The 20025-nt window shown below is 44.2% G+C and overlaps 1 long non-coding RNA gene and 1 other non-coding gene across 3 annotated transcripts in view; both read right to left on the bottom strand.

Moving 5' to 3' along the window:
* The window catches only part of LOC132537024 (uncharacterized), a 263643-nt gene that overhangs the window by 34628 nt on the left and 208990 nt on the right, over positions 1–20025 (bottom strand). The gene's annotated exons all lie outside the window — the stretch shown is intronic.
* On the bottom strand, positions 12434–12540 carry LOC132537226 (U6 spliceosomal RNA). Its single transcript, XR_009548688.1, has one exon. It is a non-coding gene; the product is annotated as a U6 spliceosomal RNA (small nuclear RNA).

Below are 20025 nucleotides of genomic sequence, written 5' to 3'. Positions count from 1 at the left end.
AGGGAGAGACATATGGGGAGAGAAGGAGAGACACCTACAGCGTTGCTTTCCAGCTTCTGAAGCTTCCCCCCCTGCAGGTGGGGATAGGGGCAAGAACCCAGGTCCTTGCTCACTGTGGCATGTGTGCTCACAAGGTGGGCACCACTTAGCCCTTTCATGTATTTATCTCCAAGGAGACATACTCCCTTTAACTTATTTCTTCAGGAATCAAGAGGAAGTTAGTATATGAGAATATGTTTTGACTAAGACAGCTCTCTGTTTTTCATTTCAGGCATGACAAGAAGACAACCTCCTAATTCCAAGCCAGGAGAGTGAAACCTACAAAAAGGAGCAGTGATGGACCAACTCACACCTCTCTGAGCAGGATCCAGAGAGCCCCCCAGCAACACTCTGCTCAGCTGAAGGGCTAGGGCTCCTCTCAGCACCTTACTGGGGGCTCCCCTGGCAAATCTGCAGTCAGTGAGGCCACCTGGGTGTCTGCTGGAATGCCAACAGACAGCTTCCTCTTTCTAGAACTGACCCTTTCTTTTCCCTGTTACTTTATAATATCCAATTGAGAACAATTATTCTCTTAATCCTTTACAGGATTTTGAGTTAGTTCTCAGTCCAGCCATCTATGTGAAAACTTCCTGGTGGAAGACATGAAGCCCTCTGACTAACGCAGTTCTTTTAAACTTTTTTATCTAGTGTGGTCACAGTAAAAAAAAATGTCAACTTTCTACATCCAGCTCATTTCATTTGAGGCATCTTCCTTGATCCCTTCTTACATCCTGCTTTGAAGGTCTTTTCACAGAAATCTCTCTCTTATTCCTTTCACAGTATGTATGTAGTTATAGAGTCTTTTGCTGTATTTTCTTATTTGTACTGCCATAATAAATATCACTTCCTGACTCTGTGCCTTATACAACCACTCTCTTTGCACAGGGCTCATACGAAACCTTGGTGGACTCCTCTGGGCAGCTCTGCATTAGCTGAGGTCCCATTGTGTTTGCAGACAGCTAACAGATCAACTGGATCTATTTTCTGTGTGTTGCCTGTTCCCCAAGCTTCCACAGGGTGGCACCTAGATTCTTCAGTGCTGGGAGAAGGGCTCCCATACCACAGCCAGACAGCCACTGAGGTCTCTGCCTGCTTCCCATTTGTCCATGTTCCATGGGCCAGAGCAAGGACATGGCTGAGTCTGGAGTCAGCCCAGGAGGAGACAGTAGCAGAGACTAAAGATGGCGCACTTCAGACTTCTGGATGGCTGTTACTGTGATCAGCACATTACACTGCAAAGTTCAAGGTGACACCTCTACTGCCATAGGCCCTCAGCTACTAGCCTTTTACTCCTTAGCCCAGCACTTCCCAGACAGTAGCCAAGTGTGGGAACAAATGGTCATGGAACAACCACTCATTATGCTGACACTGGCCTCTTTGCACCACATGCAGGTCAGAAGGTCACAGGTCAAAACTGGCTTCCTGGGGAAATGAAGGTCACTGTTCAACCTGACTGCCCTTTCTCTTTTTTGGAAAACTTAGAACTACACTAAGAACTTTAGAAAATATAACACCCGGGATTCGGGCTGTAGCTCAGTGGGTTAAGTGCAGGTGGCACAAAGCACAAGGACTGGCATAAGAATCCCGGTTCGAGCCCTGGCTCCCCACCTGCAGGGGAGTCGCTTCACAGGCGGTGAAGCAGGTCTGCAGGTGTCTATCTTTCTCTCCCCCTCTCTGTCTTCCCCTCCTCTCTCCATTTCTCTCTGTCCTATTCAACAACTATGACATCAATAACTACAACAATAAAACAACAAGGGCAACAAAAGGGAATGAATAAATAAATATAAAATTAAATTAAAAATTAAAAAAATTAAAAAAAGAAAAATATAACACCCAATGTCCTTTCAAAGAGAAGTGACATTTTTAAACAAGCAAGTTCACATTTTCCAAAATTAAAAGCACAAACTTTCTAAAATATCAGAGTATGCTTTTGTCAAAATTAAAAAAATGAAAACCTGTGTACACTAGGACCACACCTGATAATTATAAAAGTTTAAGGTAAGGAGTTGGGCAGTAGCACAGCTGGTAAAGCACAGGTGGCACAAAGCAGGAGGACCGGGGTAAGGATCCCGGTTAGAGCTGCCAGCTCCCTACCTGCAGGGGAGTCGATTCACAAGTGGTGAAGCAGGTCTGCAGGTGTCTATCTTTCCCTTCCCGTCTCTGTCTTCCCCTTGTCTCTCCATTTTTCTCTATCCTATCTGACAAGATCAACAACAATAATAACTAAAACAACTAAACAAGGGCAATAACGGGAATAAATACATTTTAAAAAGTTTTCACTCTCTGAAAGGCAATAAAAAAAGATAGATACAACGAGTTGGGCAGTAGCGCAACGGGTAATGGGCATGTGGCATGAAATGCAAGGACTGGCATAAGGATCCCGTTTCTAGACCCCAGCTACCCACCTGCAGGGGAGTCATTTCACAGGTGGTGAAGCAAGTCTTCAGGTGTCTATCTTTCTCTCCCCCTCTCTGTCTTCCCCTCATCTCTCCTTTTCTCTCTATGCTATCTAATAATGATGACAACAATAATTACAACAACAATAAAAGCAGTAAGAGCAACAAAAGGGAAATAAATATATAAATAAAATTTTTTAAATGCACCATAAAAATCTTTTTTAAAGAAAAGATGGAAACAATTATTTCAGTCAGTTCCAAATCACTGAGCACGGGAGTTTTTTTTTATATTTTTCAATAGTGACCCACTTTTTAAAGCTAATTATAAATACAATCAACATTATAGTTTCTTTTGCACCTCCCTAATAACAAGTGTAATATTTTTATGTATTTATTGACTACCTGTACTTTTTCTGTACTCTATTCATAATATTTGAAAAACTCTAAAGGCCCATGTGTCATTTTATTCTTGATGTTTCATTGTTGTTGCTAATGCTATGGCTTCTGCTCATTAGCTATAGGACTCTATCATCATTATCAGCTGTCTTCATTTAATTTGATTTATTTTATTCATATATAATAAATATATCATTTATGTTATTTTTATTATTGGCTACAGGACTCTAAGATCATCATCAGCTGTCTTTATTTTATTTATTCATTTTGAATGTATGTAGAGACAAAGATGAAGAACCGAGATGCGGAACTGTTCTACTATTTCTAAAACTTTCCCCCATCCCCACCTAGCGAGTGGGGACTGGAGCTGGAACCCGGTCACCAACATGGCAACTTAAGTGCTCTACTGGGTGACACACAAACTGCCCACTTTTCTCAATTTTTAAGAACTTCCCATAGTCTTGAATACTCAGATGGTCTCCAGGCATGTCACTCATCTAACTTCCTTATCTTCCACTGTCCCTGCTGGGGAAGCCAGCATAATGGTTTTGTATGTCAAAGGCTTCCATGCCTGGGGCTCTGAAGTTCCAGGATCAATTTTCAGTTCCATCATAACCCGGAGCTGAGCAGTGCTCTGATCTTTCTCTTTTTGCATCTCTCTCATTAAAAATATAAAAAATTAAGAGTCGGGTGTTAGCGCATCGGGTTAAGTGCACATGACGCAAAGCACAAGGACAGGCATCAGGATCCCGGTTCGAGCCCCAGGCTCCCCACCTGCAGGGGGTTTGCTTCACAGGCTGCGAAGCAGGTCTGCAGGGGTCTATCTTTCTCTCCCCCCTCTGTCTTCCCCTCCTCTCTCCATTTCTCTCTGTTCTTTCCAACAAGGACTACAACAGTAAAAACTACAGCAATAAAACCACAAGGGCAACAAAAGGGAATGAATAAATATTAATAAAAAACTTTTAAAAATTATAAAAATATATATATATATATTTTAGGGTCCAGGCAGTGACACATCTGGTTGAGCCCACATGTTCCAGTGCACAGTGACCCAGGTTGAGGCCTCTGATCTCCAACTGAGGTGGAGAAAGCTTCAAGATTGGTGAAGCATGGCTGCTGGTGCCTTCTCCACCTCCCCCGCCATTCTACATTTCTCTCTGCCCTTTCCAATAATAATAGTCTGTTAAAAACATATATCTGTACTTTAATTTCTAATATTTGATTGTATGCCAAGACATATGCACAGCTATGTTTATATAGCTATATAGTTGGTAAATCAAAATATGGAAGCAACCTAAACACAGACAACTAGGTAACCATATTAGAATGGGGCATGGCTGCTGATGCACACAGCTGAGACTGCTCTTATCATACACAGGGACCTGGGTTTGAGTCCCTGCTTCCCACCAGCAGGAAGGATGTTTAATGAGTGGTGAAGTAGGTTTAGAAGTCCCTCTCTCTCTTTTTTCATTTTTACTTAATTCCCCCTGTCAGGGTAATTGCTTCGGCTCAGTGCCTATGCTAAAAATCCACTGCTCCTGGAGGGTACTTTTTCCTTTTGTTGCCCTTGTTGTGTATCTTTGTTGTAGTTATTATTGATTTTTATTTCTGTCATTGTTGTTGGACAGAACAGAAATTGAGAGGAGGGGAATACAGAGGGGGGAGAGAAAGATATGATTAGTGAAGTAAATGAATAAATCAATCAACAGATTTTTCCTTTTCCTTTTTTTTTTTTTGCCTCCAGGGTTATTTATTGCTGGGGCTCAATAAGAATCCACTTTTCCTGGTGGCCTATTTTTTCATTTTACTGGATAATACAGAAATTAAGAGGTGAGAGGGATGGAGAATGATGGACACACTAGCAGACCTACTTAGACTTTTGTGAAGTGACCCCCCTGAAGGTAGGGAGTGGGGTTTGAAACTTGAACCTTGTATTGGTCCTTGTTCTCAGTACTATGTGTGCTTAACCAGGTACACTGCCAGCCCATTCAATATACGTATTTAAAAATATTTTATTATCTTTATATATTTATTGATGGGATAGAGACAGCCAAAATTGAGAGAGAAGGGGGTGATAGGGAGGGAGACACCTTCAGCACAGCTTCACCACTCATGAAGCTTTCCCCCTACAGGTGGGGACCAGGGGCTTGAACCTGTGTCCTTTAGCATTGTAACATGTGCTCTCAACTAGGTGAGCCACCACCCAGCCTCTCTCTCAAAACATTTTTTTTCAAGACAGCACTTCTTTGTGAAAAAAAAATAGATAGGAGACTTCACCTCTCTGGCTAACACCATCAAGCGTGGTTAGAGGTGCAGAGGTGCAGGTCTGAGGCTTGTTTTTTTCCGAGAACATGTAGCTGAAAACATGGAAAATGGGATGAAAAAGACACTGGGAACAGGTGAGTTTGGGACAGGGGTATTGATGCCTTTACATTGTGCAATGCCTGTTTTCTACTTTCATTATTTTAATAAATCATTTCACCTAAAACAAATTACACTGTGATGACAAAACAAACAGAAAGACCCAGCAACTATATTGTTCCCCAGATGTACAAATTATTATATTATTGACAACAACAACAACAATAAAACAACCGTAAACTAGGTGTTCATAAAGTAAGACTCATCCTGCTAAAAGGTATTTTATGCAATTTTCATTCTTGGTGCAAAATCTTTCTTCTTAAGATAGAGACAAAAAACAGAGGGGCAAACAGACAAATAGACAGGGAGAGAGAGAGAGAGAGCCAAAGCTTTTTTCATCGTGGAGGGTCTGGGCTTGAAGCTTTGTCATATAAAAGCAATGAAGTGCACTAAGACAGCTTTTTGCCCTTCCTCTGATGCAAAATCTTATCAAATCATTTTTTTTCTTTAGTAGGCATATTAGAAGCATAACATGTAAGCATGGGGGAATAGGAAGCTGGAGAATTACAAAAAAAAAATTTAGCTCTGACCATCAACATCCAGTCAGTATGTGGGAAGTAAGTCAGGGTGGAGTGAGGTTAGAGCCACATTCTAGTTGAGTCAAGGCCACTTCAGCCCAGGCTATGCTCAGAGTCCCTTTCACCCCCTCCCAATAGTCCCTGTGCATTGGAGTCCCCAGTACAGGTATGGATTGACAGGCCTGACAGTGCATCTGATCCCGGGGTTGCCAGGATACTGGACACACCCTGGGGTGGGGAAGGCCTCCTCCCAGGTCCTAAAGGCCCTGCTCAAATGAGAGAACAATGCACCTACAGAGAAGCTCATGCAGGACAGGCTCTGGGCACTCAGCATAGGAGCCACTGTCACCATACACAGGTGGGGACCTCCAGCCAGTGGGCAACAGGAGATAATGCAAACAATATTCTTCATAAGAATGCAGCTGTCTCTAGGAAGAGCCAGCTTGTTGGGGACCCTGAAACTATAATGTCTCATCACTTATGTGACCCATTTCTCTCTTACTGGCAGCTATGTATTAAAACTAGTTATGATACAAATTCTTTGTCATCTTTGTAGTTCTGTTTCCAGCTTTCACAGTGTTTTGGACACATCAGGGTAAACTCAGACAGTGGTCAACAGGGCCCTTTAGGTTAAAAATAAGCCTGTCTTATTTGATACCCCTGAATTATGCCTACATCCTTGGCATAAGGTCAGAATTTGAAAAGTAAACAGAGAATCTGATATAGTCACTAAAATGGAGATAACAAGTCTGATATAGAACAGTTAAAGACGAGGAGAGAGACCATTCTACTGTGTATGCCCTTAAGATGTTTATACTTGACATAGCTACATGTATACACAGCCAATATATAACGAAAAGAGCTGCCAGTGCAGAACACATACAGGGCAGACTCTTTTTTTTTTTTTTTGTCTCCAGGGTTATAGCTGGGTTCAGTGCCTACACTATGAATCCACTGCTCCTGAAGGCTATTTTTTCCTTTTGGTGCCCTTGTTGTTAGTGCTGACATTGTTGTTGGCTAGGAAAGAGAGAAATGGAGAGAGGAGGGGAAGACAGAGACAGGGAGAGAAACATAGATACCTGCAGACCTGCTGCACCACCTGTGAAGTGACCCCCTGCAGGTGGGGAGCTGGGGGCTAGAACCAGGATCTTCACTCAGTCCTTGAGCTTTGCACGACATGCGCTTAAACAGGGCAGAATCTTGTAAGTGGTACACCATGTGCCTGCCAATCTTCAGTATAGAGCTCAGGCTCCTGGCATCTGGTCCTTAAACCCAACACTATTCTACAATACCAGTTACTATTGAGGGCATAGGAATAATTAGAACAATGTGAACAAGAAAACTGGAATACGGTGCAGTGGAATAAGTGCTAGACTCTTGAGAATGAAGTCCTAAATTCAATCCCCAGCACTGCATATACAGAACGATGCTCCAGTTCTCTCTCTTCCTCATATTAACAAATAAGTAAATTTTGGGGACTGGGCTGTGGTGCACCAGGTTATGCACATATATAACCATGTGCAAGGTTCTGGGTTCAAAGCCCTGCTCTACACCTACAAGAGGGACACTTCCCAAGCAGTGAACCAGGTCTTTCTTCCTTTTTCTCTCCATCTTTCTCAATTTCTCTTTCCTATTCAATCAAATAGAAAGAAAGAAAAGTAATTCTAACAAAACAATGTGTCTAAATGGTCCTGCTAAATTATTGCTAGCCAATTAAATTTTTATACTTATTTATTTTCCCTTTTCTTGCCCTTGTTTTTGACTGTTGTTCTAGTTATTATTGTTGTCGCAATTGATGTCGGCTTTGTTATATAGGACAGAGAGAAATGGAGAAAGGAGGGGAAGACAGAGAGAGGGAGAGAAAGATAGACACCTGCAGACCTGCTTCACCGCCTATGAAGCAACCCCCTGCAGGTGGGGATCCAGGGGCTCCAACCAGGAACTTTACATTGGTCCTTGTGCTTTGCGCCATGTGCGCTTAACCCGATGTGCTACCATCAGGCCCGGAAATTTGATTCCTTAATAAATCAAAGATACAGTAAGCACATTCAGTAATATTACCTTAATATTTTGGACTTCATATCCTACCCTGTGGTCAGTGACACTATTCTGGGTGAAATTGTAGGTCTGAATTCTTTCTGACTGGGTTCTTGTTCCAACCTGTGCAGACATAGAAAGGAATTCACATTTTAACATAATTACTATCTTTACTACAATGGAAAAGGCACCCGCAAATTCTTTTCTAAGGATTTCTACTTCTGAAGGTCAGGCACATACATTGACAAAGAGCAAGAGTGGCAGGAATTTAATTGTTTAAGACTCTTGTTATCTCAGGTTTACTTATGGAGTAAGAGTGTTTCTTTTTTTTTTTTCTTCCTACACTACAAATCCACTGCTCCTGCAGGCCATCACCCCCCCCCCGCCTTTTGTTGTTCTTTTTGTTTATCATTGTTGCTGGATAGGACAGAGAAATTGAGGGTGGGGGGGAGACAAGGAGTAGGAGAGAAAGACAGACACCTGCAGACCTGCTTCACCACTTGTGAAGTGACATCCCTGCGGGTCTGGAGCTCAAACTGGGATCCCAACCCCTATCCTTGAGCTTTGTGCCATGTGCGCTTAACCCGCTCGCTGCACTACCACCCAGCCCCCAATAGTGCTTCTTCAGTAGTTCCAATTCCAATCAAAGCCAAATTATCAGTGGTCTGGGAGGAAGAGGCAGAGTGGATAAAGTACAGGATTCTCAGGCATGAGGTCCCAAGTTCAATCCCCAGTGCCACATATACCAGAGTAACGTGCTGATCCTCCCTGCTCCTCTCTCTCTCATTAATAAATAAATAAGATCTTTAGGACAAAACAAAACTATCTCTGAAGATGGGTAGGTTACACCATGGAAGAAATTAGAGCTTCTAAATTTTAGGTCCTGAGTCCAATCCCAAACATGCATATGCTAGAGTGCTGCTTCTGAGCCTCTCAACCCCCTTCTGTAATTCATGAAATTAAAATAATTAAAAAACTATATTTTACCCTCATCAGTCCGTTCTCCAGCAAGTTTACTAATGTGTTAACTCAAATTTCTTCCTCAAGCTATTTCTATTCAGGATTTGTATCATAACTGTCTAAAGAGAAAATTGGTTTAAAGGTCATTTTTATGAAATTTTTATGGAAATTAAGATACTTTCAAGTTTTAAAATAAAACATATTATTAGAAAAATTTATTACAACTCCCTGTGGGTTCAGAAATAAATAGCTCTGCCAAAACCATACTGCAAAGTACAAGGACCAGCGGAAGGATCCTGGTTCTAGCCCCAGCTCCCTGGACCTGCAGCAAAGGTACTTCACAAGCAGTGAAGCAGGTCTGCAGGTATCTGTCTTTCTCTCCCCTCTCTGTCTTCCCCTGCTATCTCCATTTCTCTCTGTCCTATCCAACAACAACAACATCAATAACTACAACAATGTTAAACAAGGGCAACTAAAAAGGAAAAATAAATTAATTCATTTAAAAACACCATACTGTAATATTTTCTACTGAGAGAGTCTAAGGTCGAGGGTCAGGAAAGGGTTTTTCCCCCACTTCATTTTTCTCTATTTCCTAGATTTTGAATTACATATGTATGTAGTTTTATTCAAATGTATAAGTTCTACTAAAGTGTATGTATCATTTAAATAAGCAAAGTATGTATGCTCTTGTTCTCTTCAGATTGTATAAATCTTTTGCCTCTTAAGTAAGCAAAGTATCATAATATTTTAAATTATAAAAAATAAAGGCTGCCGCTGTCTGGGAGGTTCTGCAGTGGATAAAGCTTTGGGGTTCTTATGTGTGAGGTCTCAAGATTGATCTCCGGCATCAGATGTGTCAGAGTGATGCTGCGGTTCTCCTTCTTCCTCTCCCCTAATTTTATAACTAATAAATAAATCTTTAAAAACAAAAGTAAAACCTGAATGGGGTTGAAAGAGAATTTTGGGGTTGGAAGGCCAAAACAGCCATGTTTTTGAGTTATTTGCAGTAAAACTTGTAGCATTTTAGGAAAAGTGGGCTGCATAACAGTAAGCATTATAATAACTGTCACAAGTCACTTTGATTTAGATATCTTAGTTTTCCCTACTTTTGGCCGTTCCACTTTCCTACCCTTGTTTTAGCCTGCAGTAGTGTAAATGAGTGCAAATGATATATTAATCCCTTGCCTGAGATGGTCTCAGATTGCAGAGGAGCATCAGTAGGTAGACTTGAAGCTAGGAATTTGGATTTCCAAACCACTACTTCTTAGCAACCCCCTTCTGGCACAGACACAGAGAGCCTAAACATTCAAGTTATTTCTTATTCACAGCGGAGTATATTTTCTCTATGTCCTGAGATATTTTTACTTGGTCAAGAATAATGAAAAAACATTTTTAATATAAAGAAACCTTTTTAAAAGTTTTTTTTCTTTTTGCTTGGTAAGAGAGAAACAGAGATGGAAAGGGGAGATAGAGTGGAAAAAGAAAGTGAGACACATTAAGATAGTGTTTCACTGCTTGTGAAGCTTCCGCCTGCAAGTGGGGATCAGGGGCTTGAACCTTGGTCCTCTCACACTATATAACATGTGCCTCACAAAGTGACCTTTAAAAAAAGATGTATATATTGATGTATTTTAGTACACCAGAGTTTCATACTTACATGATTCTACTGTAGCCAACAGTTATTTTCTCCTTTTAAATTTAAAATGAAAAAATGGGGTCCAGGAGGTGGTGTAAGCAGTGGAGTGCACATGTAACAATGCACAAGGACTAAGGTTCAAGCCCAAGATCCAACCGCTGAGGAGAAGCTTCACAAGTGGTGAGGCAGCGCTGCAGGTGTCTCTCTGTGTCTCCCCCTCTACATCTTCTGTTCCCTCTCAATTTCTATCCAGGAAATAATAAATGAATAAAATATACATGGGGCCAGCTGTGGTGCATCTGGTTAAGCACAGAAATTACAGTGCATAAGGAACCAGGTTCAAGTCCCTGGTCCCCAGCTGCAGGGGGTAGGGGAAGCTTCACAAGTGGTAAAGCAAGGCTGTAGGTGGTTCTCTGTCTCTCTCCTGTTCTATCTCCCCTCCCCTCCCTATTTCTCTGTCTCTGTCCAATTATAAATAAATATATTAATATATATAAAAGAAATTTGACTTTAAAAATGAAATAGAAAAAGTGGGAGAAAGAGCATGTGAGAAACATCACAGAACCTGCCATCATGCCTGGTGCTCCCATGTTGTGTTAGGGCTCAACACCAGGTCTGCAAGCATGGTGATGTGATGTGCACTCTACTGGGGGAGCAAGCTCTGGACCCCTTCGTTTATTTATTTTTATGGATAGAGCACCACTCAGAACTTCTGTATGCTGGGTATCAAACTTGGGGCCTCATGCATGTGCAGTATGCAATTTACCACTAAATTACCTCTCAGTTCAATGCTTATGATTTTGAGATAGTGACCTAAGCACAGCTATACCATCCATGAAACTTCACTTGCTATTTCTGTGTTACTGTTCAGTGGTGCCAGGAATCAAGCCCAGGGACTCCCACAATAAGGTATGTGCAAAGTGACTCTTCGAAGAGTTGTTAAGTGATTCTACTAAATAAATCTTATCTGCAGTGTCCTGAGAGGTGGTACAGTGAATAAGACATTGGACTCTAAAGCATGAAGTTCTCAGTTTAATCTCTGGCATTCCATAGGTCACAGTGATGCTCGGGTTCTTCCCTCAATCCTTCTCATTAAAAAAAATTGTTTTCTTTTTCCTTTCCCTTTTGTTGCCCTCATTGTTTTATCATTGTTGTGGTTATTATTATTATTGTTATTGATGTCACTGTTATTGGATAGGAAAGAGAGAAATTGAGAGAGGAGGGGAAGATAGAGAGGGGGAGAGAAAAATAAGACATCTGCAGAGCTACTTCACCACTTATGAAGAGAAAACCTGCAGGTGGGGAACAAGGGGCTCAACCCAGGATCCTTACACCAGTCCTTGCGATTTGCACCAAACTCAGGATCAGAAGGTGGCTCAGGGGGTAAAGCACGTGCTTTATATAGCATGTGGCTGGGGGTCCGATCCTGGACACCGCAATTGAACACCACAGGCAGGCAATGGGAGGGACTCCATGCATAGAGGAGCAGTTCTTTGCATGTCTCCCTCTCTTAAAGGATATAGAATGGAGATTGGCAGGGGAGGCTTCTCAGCTGTTCCATGCAGGTGCAAGGTTCTGGGTGGGATTGATCCCCAGGCACAATATTTGAAAATAAATTTTAAAAAGTCTTTGTATTACTTAAAAGATGTACAGTTAAAAGAACAATATTACCATGAGTTTATAGCCAATCTGCAGACCTGGAGGCTGGCACAGTGGTTGGAGTTTTGGATTCAAGCATGAGGTCCTGAGTTCTACCTCCAGCATCACATGTTCCAGACTGATGCTATAGTGTTTCCTCTCTCTCTCTCTCTCTCTCTCTCTCTCTCTTTCTCCTCCCTTTCTCCCTCACTGATTAATAAATCTTTTAAAAGAGCTCCAGCATATGTAGAACCAGAGTTCAGACAGACCTAGGATCCCACACATGCAAATCCAGACCTCTTGCCACTGAACCACCTCCCAGCTTGCATTAACTGGCTCTTTAAAATATTATAATTATTTATATGTGTGTACATATGTTTTATAATCTTTTAAAAAATATGGTAGGCTTCATGAATTTGTGTGTAATCCTTGAGCAGGGGCGATGCTAATCTTCTCTGTATCATGCCAATTTTAGTATATGTGCTACCGAAGCTAGGACTATATTATAATCTTATTTAAAAAGTGTTAAGAGAGGGAGACAGTTGGAGTCGGGTGGTGGCACAGCGGGTTAAGCGCACATGTCGCAAAGCGCAAAGACCAGCTGAAAGATCCAGGTTTGAGCCCCTGGCTCCCCACCTGTATGGGGAAGATCCGGGTTCAAGCCCCTGGCTCCCACCTCACAGGTGGTGAAGCAGGTCTGCAGGTGTCTGTCTTTCTCTCCCCCTCTCTGTCTTCCCTTCTTCTCTCCATTTCTCTCTGTTATTCAACAATAAGGACATTAATAAGCACAACAATGTTAAGCAACAAGGGCAACAAAAAGGGAAAATAAAAATAAGAAAAGAATGGAAAAGAAAAAAAAGAGATGGAGACAGTGAGACCTTAGTGACAACAACAACAACAAAATAAAATAACCTATTTATACTCTAGAATTGCAGAATGGCTACAGCAATGGATCTATAAGCATTAAGTCCTGAATTTGATCCCCAGCATTGCATGTGGCATAGTCATGCTCTGCTTCTCTTTTTTGTATTAATAAATAACATTTTTTTCCTTTTTTAAATTTCCTTTTTTTAAAACCGTGGTTCCTGCCTGGTTCCTACTCAGCTCCAAGATAGGCCCCTGTCTTGCTCTCCTTGGCTCCTAGAGCAGCTCTCACCAGCCAGCGCCCAGACATCCCCATTGTGCTGGAAGGCCAACAGCACAGGACTCCCCAGAACTGTCCCTGCAGAAACAGAGCCCCAGGAGCCCCGAACCACACCCCACAGCACATGGAGCCCAGCCAGGCCCAGGCAGCCAGGAAGCAGTGGGGGTGAGGGGGAACTTGGAGTGACCTCCCCAGACCAGCACATTGCAAAGTGCCAACCCTCAGCCCAGACCAGATCCACAGCCCGGGCGCGGGGCTCTGCACAGGTTGGAGCCAGCCGAGAGAGAGAGAGAGAGAGAGAGAGAGAGAGAGAGAGAGAGAGAGAGAGACAGAGACAGACACAGTGAAAACACTCCGTTCTAGAAGTGCGAGGGGACCCCCAACTTGGAACCGCACCCCCAGCCCCAGCCTTCACCCTAGTCTAGGAGCCCGGCTCCCCATGTTGTCCCAGGTCAAATGTTCACCATTCCAAACAGCCGCCCCCTGAAGACCTCTTCATGGGCCACACCTAGAGGAAGGACAGTGGGTGCACTTTTTCAGTGAGGAGGCTAGCCGAAAGTTCTCCTGGCCTGGCCACTCATGAAGCCCCCTCAGGCCGGTGGGTGCCAGGGTCCCCTCCTGCCCGGGGTGCAGAGGTGTGAGGGTTTGGGGTGGGCGCAATCCTCACCCTCGGGGTGCTCGAAGCCACCTACAGGGACAAGCTGGGCGAGGCCTTGGCACCCTAGGACCCCTCTCCCAGCAGGGAGGAAAGGGAAGGAATGCCCAGACTCTCCAACAGGGTCCCTGAGCTCACGCTCGCCCTCGCTGAAGCTGAAAGCAGCGAGATCTGGGGGCTCGCAGCCACCCTTCCAGAGTGTCCCTGCCGGGGGTGTGGGGTCTGGGGCTCATGCACAACTCTCCAGGGTGCGCCACTGCTTGGGGTGCGCAGGGCCGCAATCCCAGGGAGCGCCCCGCCAAGGGCGCCTGGCCAAGGCCGCTGGGTCCTGGGGGTGGGGGTGAGGGGGCGCGTAGCACCCTCTCCAGGGTGTGCCTGGCCCGAGGCGCGGGGTCTGGGCAAGCCCAGCCACCATCTCTCTTGGCTAGGGTGCTGGGTTCGAAGTCGCGCGGCCCCTCTGCGCTCCACCCCAACTTCGCCCCTCCACCCACCCAGCACCTTCCTGGGCAGGCGCGACACCCTAGCTGCCGAGGGCTCGGGGACCCGGGGTACACTTACTTGGAATTGGAGGAACGCTTGACGTCTCCTCACCCAATCTGGTCCCCTATGCCTACACTGAACTTCTCTGTTCCAGTCTCTTGGAAACAGAGCTGGCAGTCAGTTGAGGTAAAGAACAAACACCTCATCACAGACCCCTGCAAGCGTCAACCCGGCTTTGACCTAGCACGTTATGATTGGGCCCTCCTCAATTGCTATCGAACAGGCCATAGCCAGTGCACCTCTATGTTCCATCGCTGGGGAGCCAGAGATGACCCGAACTGCCCCTGCGGCTACAGACAGACTATGACCCACATAGTCAATGACTGCCACCTCTCCAGATTCAAAGGAGGTCTTGAAACTTTACATCAGGCTCAACCTGATGCTGTTGACTGGCTATGGAAGAAGGGCAAACGCTAAAAGAAGAAAGGAGGAATCCCAGTAGATGGGCTCCTGCACAATGGACCTGGTCACAGCTGTGCAGCACAGCACCATCGCGAATTCCCAGCAGTACTTCTAAGCTGGGGCCCTCAGCATGGCCATGGCCGGGGGTCAGCGTGGGGGTCGGGGCCCCAACGCTGGGGCCTCTGGGTGCGAAGCAACACTGCGTGGGGTCGTCATGGCCTCAGGGGCCGGGCCGCTAGGCTCCATGGCTGCGCTGGAGGCAGCTGGGATGGCCAACTCCAGGTGGCTCCAGTGTGCAGACAAAGGCTCCAGGGTGCTCTGGGTGGGCGCAGGAACTATAGATCCAGGGGCGCAAGCGGTCTTGGTGCGCGGCGAACCGGTGCCCTGGCGAGGGATCCCATGTCCTGGGTGCAGGTTTCCGAGGTCAGGTTGGCCTCAGCAGAGACAGCAGCTGTGGCCTTTGTGTGACAGCTCTGGTGCTGTGCGGCTTCTGCTCCCAGCCCGCATCCCTGCCAAGGAGTCCCCCAAGATAACATTTTTTAAATTAAAACAATGCTGTCATGACTTTCCTGTATTTTAATGGACACAGTATTGCTGTAGGATAAAATGACTAAAAGTGCATGACAAAGTTCTGTCTATTGACAAGCAAGCAGAGCTGCACATGCCTTTCTCTCTCTTTCTCTCCATTATCTCCGCTCCTTGTATGAATTTCCTTGTTCTATCAAATCAAATTTTAATTGTAAATATAAACTCCTTAAAAATAATTTAAAGGGAGTCCAGAGGTAGCGCAGCAGGTTAAGCGCACATGGTGCAAAGTGCAAGGACCTGTGTAAGAATCCTGGTTCCAGTCTGCAGGTGTCTTTCTCTCCTCCTCTGTCTTCCCCTCCTCTCTCCATTTCTCTGTTCTATCCAATAACAACAACATCAATAACAACAGTAACTACAATAATAAAGCAACAAGGGCAACAAAGAGAATAAATAAATATTAAAAATTTGATAGTAAAAAACTGGAGAAAATGCTCGTTAAGAAAAAAAATATCAAAAATAGTAGTATCTCCAAATCATAAGTCAGATGTAGCTCCTATAGGACTGAGAAGAAAGCCTAGAGAAAGAAATCATCCAGGAAAGTATCTACATGGCCATGCACAACACCAAGCTTCCAGGTCTGGCAACATATGGGAGATGCTAGGTCCCAGTGAAAGCTTCACAGCAAAGCTCCCTCCCTCTCAGTGTCTTTGCATCTGAAAACAAGAAAAATGACCAATGACCCAAGGAGAGCTACAATGGCTAGAATATTCAGCTGAAATCCATAATGTGCCAAGTATGATGCACCCTGTTACATGTGCCAGACTGATTCTCTAGTTCTCTCTCTTTCTTGCACAAACACACTCATACTCTTTCCCCACTCCACAAACCCCTCTCATTTATATGCAGATATTTCAATGTGTCTAAGAGCAGTGAACAGACATATATGAGGCCCAAGTTCCTCCCCATACACACAGAATACCATGCATAACATTTTGGTTTCAAGCCGAGGGTCAGAAGATGGCTCAGAGTGTAAAGTACAAATCATACAATGTGTGAGGTTACAGCACAGAACCACGCATCCCCCTCACACATGGACACACAGCAGCCTCTGTGACAAGAAGCCTCAAGATTTCAGGAGCAGTTGATATTGTCTTGTTACTCTCTTACCGCCCTCCTTCCCACTTCACTGTCACACACCTCTATAAAATAAAGACAATCCAGAAGGGGCATTTAGAATCATGTATGCACAGGGCCAGTGTGGTTACCCTGATGAATTATTTAAATGACACAAGCTAGCACAGGCAATCTAGGTATTAGAAATGAAAGCACAAGTTCTGTCATTCAATCCTTGGAATCGTATTCACGTGGAATGTGCTTGAATGATGCTCTGGCTCTCTCCTGCCCATAGTCACTTAGTAAATAAACACACCTTACAAAATAAGAAAATCCCCCTGCTCTTCTGTATGTGCTCTGCCTTTTATCTCTCTCTCTCTCTCTCTCTCTCTCTCTCTCTCTCTCGTAACTTTTCTAGTATCCTCACTCTCTCTCCATATATGTATGTGTGTGCTCTGTTGTCTCTCCCCCCTATATGTATGTGTCACATACACACTAAAATAAGAAAGTCTCAAACAAGAAATTCATGTGAAAGATAAACCTTGCTGCAATGAAATGCCTGTCAGTGTAGTTTCCTATGATGTGTGAAGGTAGCAACAGGTCATACTCCAAGATATGGCTCACAGCATAAGGAGTATAAGTTACAAACCATTTTTATTGTGCTTTGCCTGGTAATGCTTCATAACTGGCTACCCAAACCCCAGAAAACTCCTCCCATTTGCCATTGTAGCTTCATTTAGGTGATTTCTTAGGAGCTTATGAATGTAACTCATTGAAGAAGCTCATAATTTTTCAAGTGCTTGGTATTTGGCTCCTACCCACTGCTACAGCACACACATCCACTTTCAAAGCCACTGCCACCTATTTATAAGCAGGATAAAAATATAAATCACAACTATAGCACAGATCATATGCATGTTCTAATAATAGCCATTACACCTCATGCCAACAGCATCTAGAAGGAATCCACATGCCTCTAAGTAAACCACTAAATCTACCTCTTCAGCTCTTACCCTGTAACCATGACAAAATGAAGCCCTAACAATTTAAACATCATACAATTCCAATCCAGTAAAATCACATGCAATACATCATGAAATGATTAAAGACAACAAATCTATATCCCTTCTGTATTAATCCCACAAAGTGTAACATTAAAACAATACTGATGGGCTTATGCACCAAAAGGAAGTATCTTTCCTCCACAAAAGGGAAAAAAAGTGCTCAATATATATAAAAACAAGCAATGTATTGAAAGACATTTATTGTGTCCATCACCGTGGTCTCCTAGTCAAGATCTCAAGATGCCTGCCTCCATGGGTGGCCAACACTATATCGTTTCTTCTCCAAAACAGAAGATTCCGGGTGCATCTGGGTGACAAGTCTAGCAGATGGAGACTTGTCTCATGTGGCCTCCCCCAGGGCTCTGCTCTGGCTCCTACACTATTTAATATTTACATCAATGACCTCCCAGAAACTTCTTCAAGGAAGTTCATCTACGCCGATGACATCTGCTGTGCAACTCAGGCATCCAACTTTGACATCCTCGAGGAAACACTCACGAAAGACATGTCTCTGATATCTGATTACTGTAAAAAATGAGGACTAATCCCTAGCACTGCAAAAACGGTATCATCTGTTTTCCATCTACCCCATGCCTCGGCCTCGCGTGAGCTTAATGTGCAGCTTGGCGATACGAGAATCCGGCATGAAGCCCAGCCAGTCTATCTTGGCATTACTCTAGATCGCACCCTGTCATTTCACGAACATCTCATAAAAACTGCAGCAAAGGTGGGTGCGAGGAATAACATCCTTGCAAGACTGGCCAGCTCCTCATGGGGCGCGAGCGCTTCCACACTACTATCATCATCTCTGGTATTATGCTATTCCACTGCAGAATACTGTGCCCCAGGATGGTTCCGTAGCCCCCATGTCCACTTGGTCAATTCCAAATTATATTCCTCCATGAGGATAATTTCTGGAACCATCCGTTCCAACCCGGTTCCATGGCTGCCAGTTCTTAGCAACATCGTCCCGCCAGATATTCGTCGGGATGCGGCATCATCTAAGTCCATTTCCCATGTCTACGCTCGACCAGACCTGCCAATATACGCAGATATCTTCGCCCACCCTGTTCAACGCTTGACTTCTCGTCATCCAATCTGGTCTCCTACGCCTACACTGAACATTTCTGTTCCAGACTCTTGGAAACAGAGTTGGCAGTCAGCTGAGGTAAAGAACAAACACCTCATCACAGACCCCTGCAAGTGTCAACCCGGCTTTGACCTAGCATGTTATGATTGGGCCCTCCTCAATTGCTATCAAACAGGCCATGGCCGGTGTGCCGCTATGTTCCATCGCTGGGGAGCCAGAGATGACCCAAAATGCCCCTGCGGCTACAGACAGACTATGACCCACCTAGTTAACCACTGCCACCTCTCCAGACTCAAAGGAGGTCTCGAAACTTTACATCAGGCTCAACCTGATGCTGTTGACTGGCTACAGAAGAAGGGCAAACGCTAGAAGAAGAAGATTGTGAACAAGAAATATATTGATAGCAACATGATGTGGAAAAAACATAAAGCAAATTCCAAGGCCACTTTAAGGTCGAACAGCTGTACAAAGAGGTTGATGCACTAAGACACACCCAGTAGCAAATGCTTAGGTCTGATATATCAGGCTCATTCCTGCAGCCAGGAGCAAGCATGCTGACATCCAACGTGGTAAAATAGCTCAGGTGGGCAGTGTGCTGCTTTGTCATGTGTTTGATCCAGGTTTGGCCAGGTCCCCACCATATTGGAGAAGTTCTGGCTGCTGAGGTCTCTTTCACTATGAATCTGCAGCTCTAACTAAATAGTAATTCTGGGGCCAGGTAGTGGTGCACCTGGGTAAATGCACAGGTTCCCAGGCACAAGGACCTAGGCTCATAACCCCACACCGCACCTGAAAGGGGGCAAGCTTCATGATTGGTAAAACAGATCTTCAGATGTCTCTCTCCATCTCTTCCTTCCCTCTCAATTCCTGGCTGTCTCTATCCAATAAATAAATCAGATAATATTTTTTAATATTTACTTATTCCCTTTTGTTGCCCTTGCTTTACTGTTGTACTTGTTGGATAGGACAGAGAGAAATGGAGAGAGATGGGGAAGACAGAAATGGGGAGAGAAAGACACCTGTAGACCTGCACCACCGCTTATGAAGCAACTCCCCTGAAGGTGGGGAGCCAAGGGCTCAAACTGGGATACTAATACCAGTCCTTGCACTTTGCGCCATGTGCGCTTAACCCACTGCACTACTGCCCAATTCCTCCAAGATAAAATATATTTTTTGGGGGGGATGGGCCAACCATTTTATTTTGGCAAAAAACATGATTGGAAAAAAACTGCTCAGGCTGAAATGCTAATTAAAAATGGAAGCTAGGTTTTTGTGCTGTTCTGTTAAAAAGAAAAAAAAAAACGATAAAATAGCTACACTATCGAAATGGTTACAAGTCAACCATACCCCTCTCAACAGACAGACAGACACACCAGATAGCTGATGAAAACCATCTGTCCAGGTAGTGAGAGAGTGGGGCTTCCCCCTTCCTACAGCAGAAACTACAG

The sequence above is a fragment of the Erinaceus europaeus genome, chromosome 2, assembly GCF_950295315.1.
Source record: "Erinaceus europaeus chromosome 2, mEriEur2.1, whole genome shotgun sequence".
Classification (NCBI taxonomy): Eukaryota; Metazoa; Chordata; class Mammalia; order Eulipotyphla; family Erinaceidae; genus Erinaceus; species Erinaceus europaeus.
The sequence above is the reverse complement of the archived record's forward strand: the minus strand, read 5'-3'. Positions and strand labels throughout refer to the sequence as shown.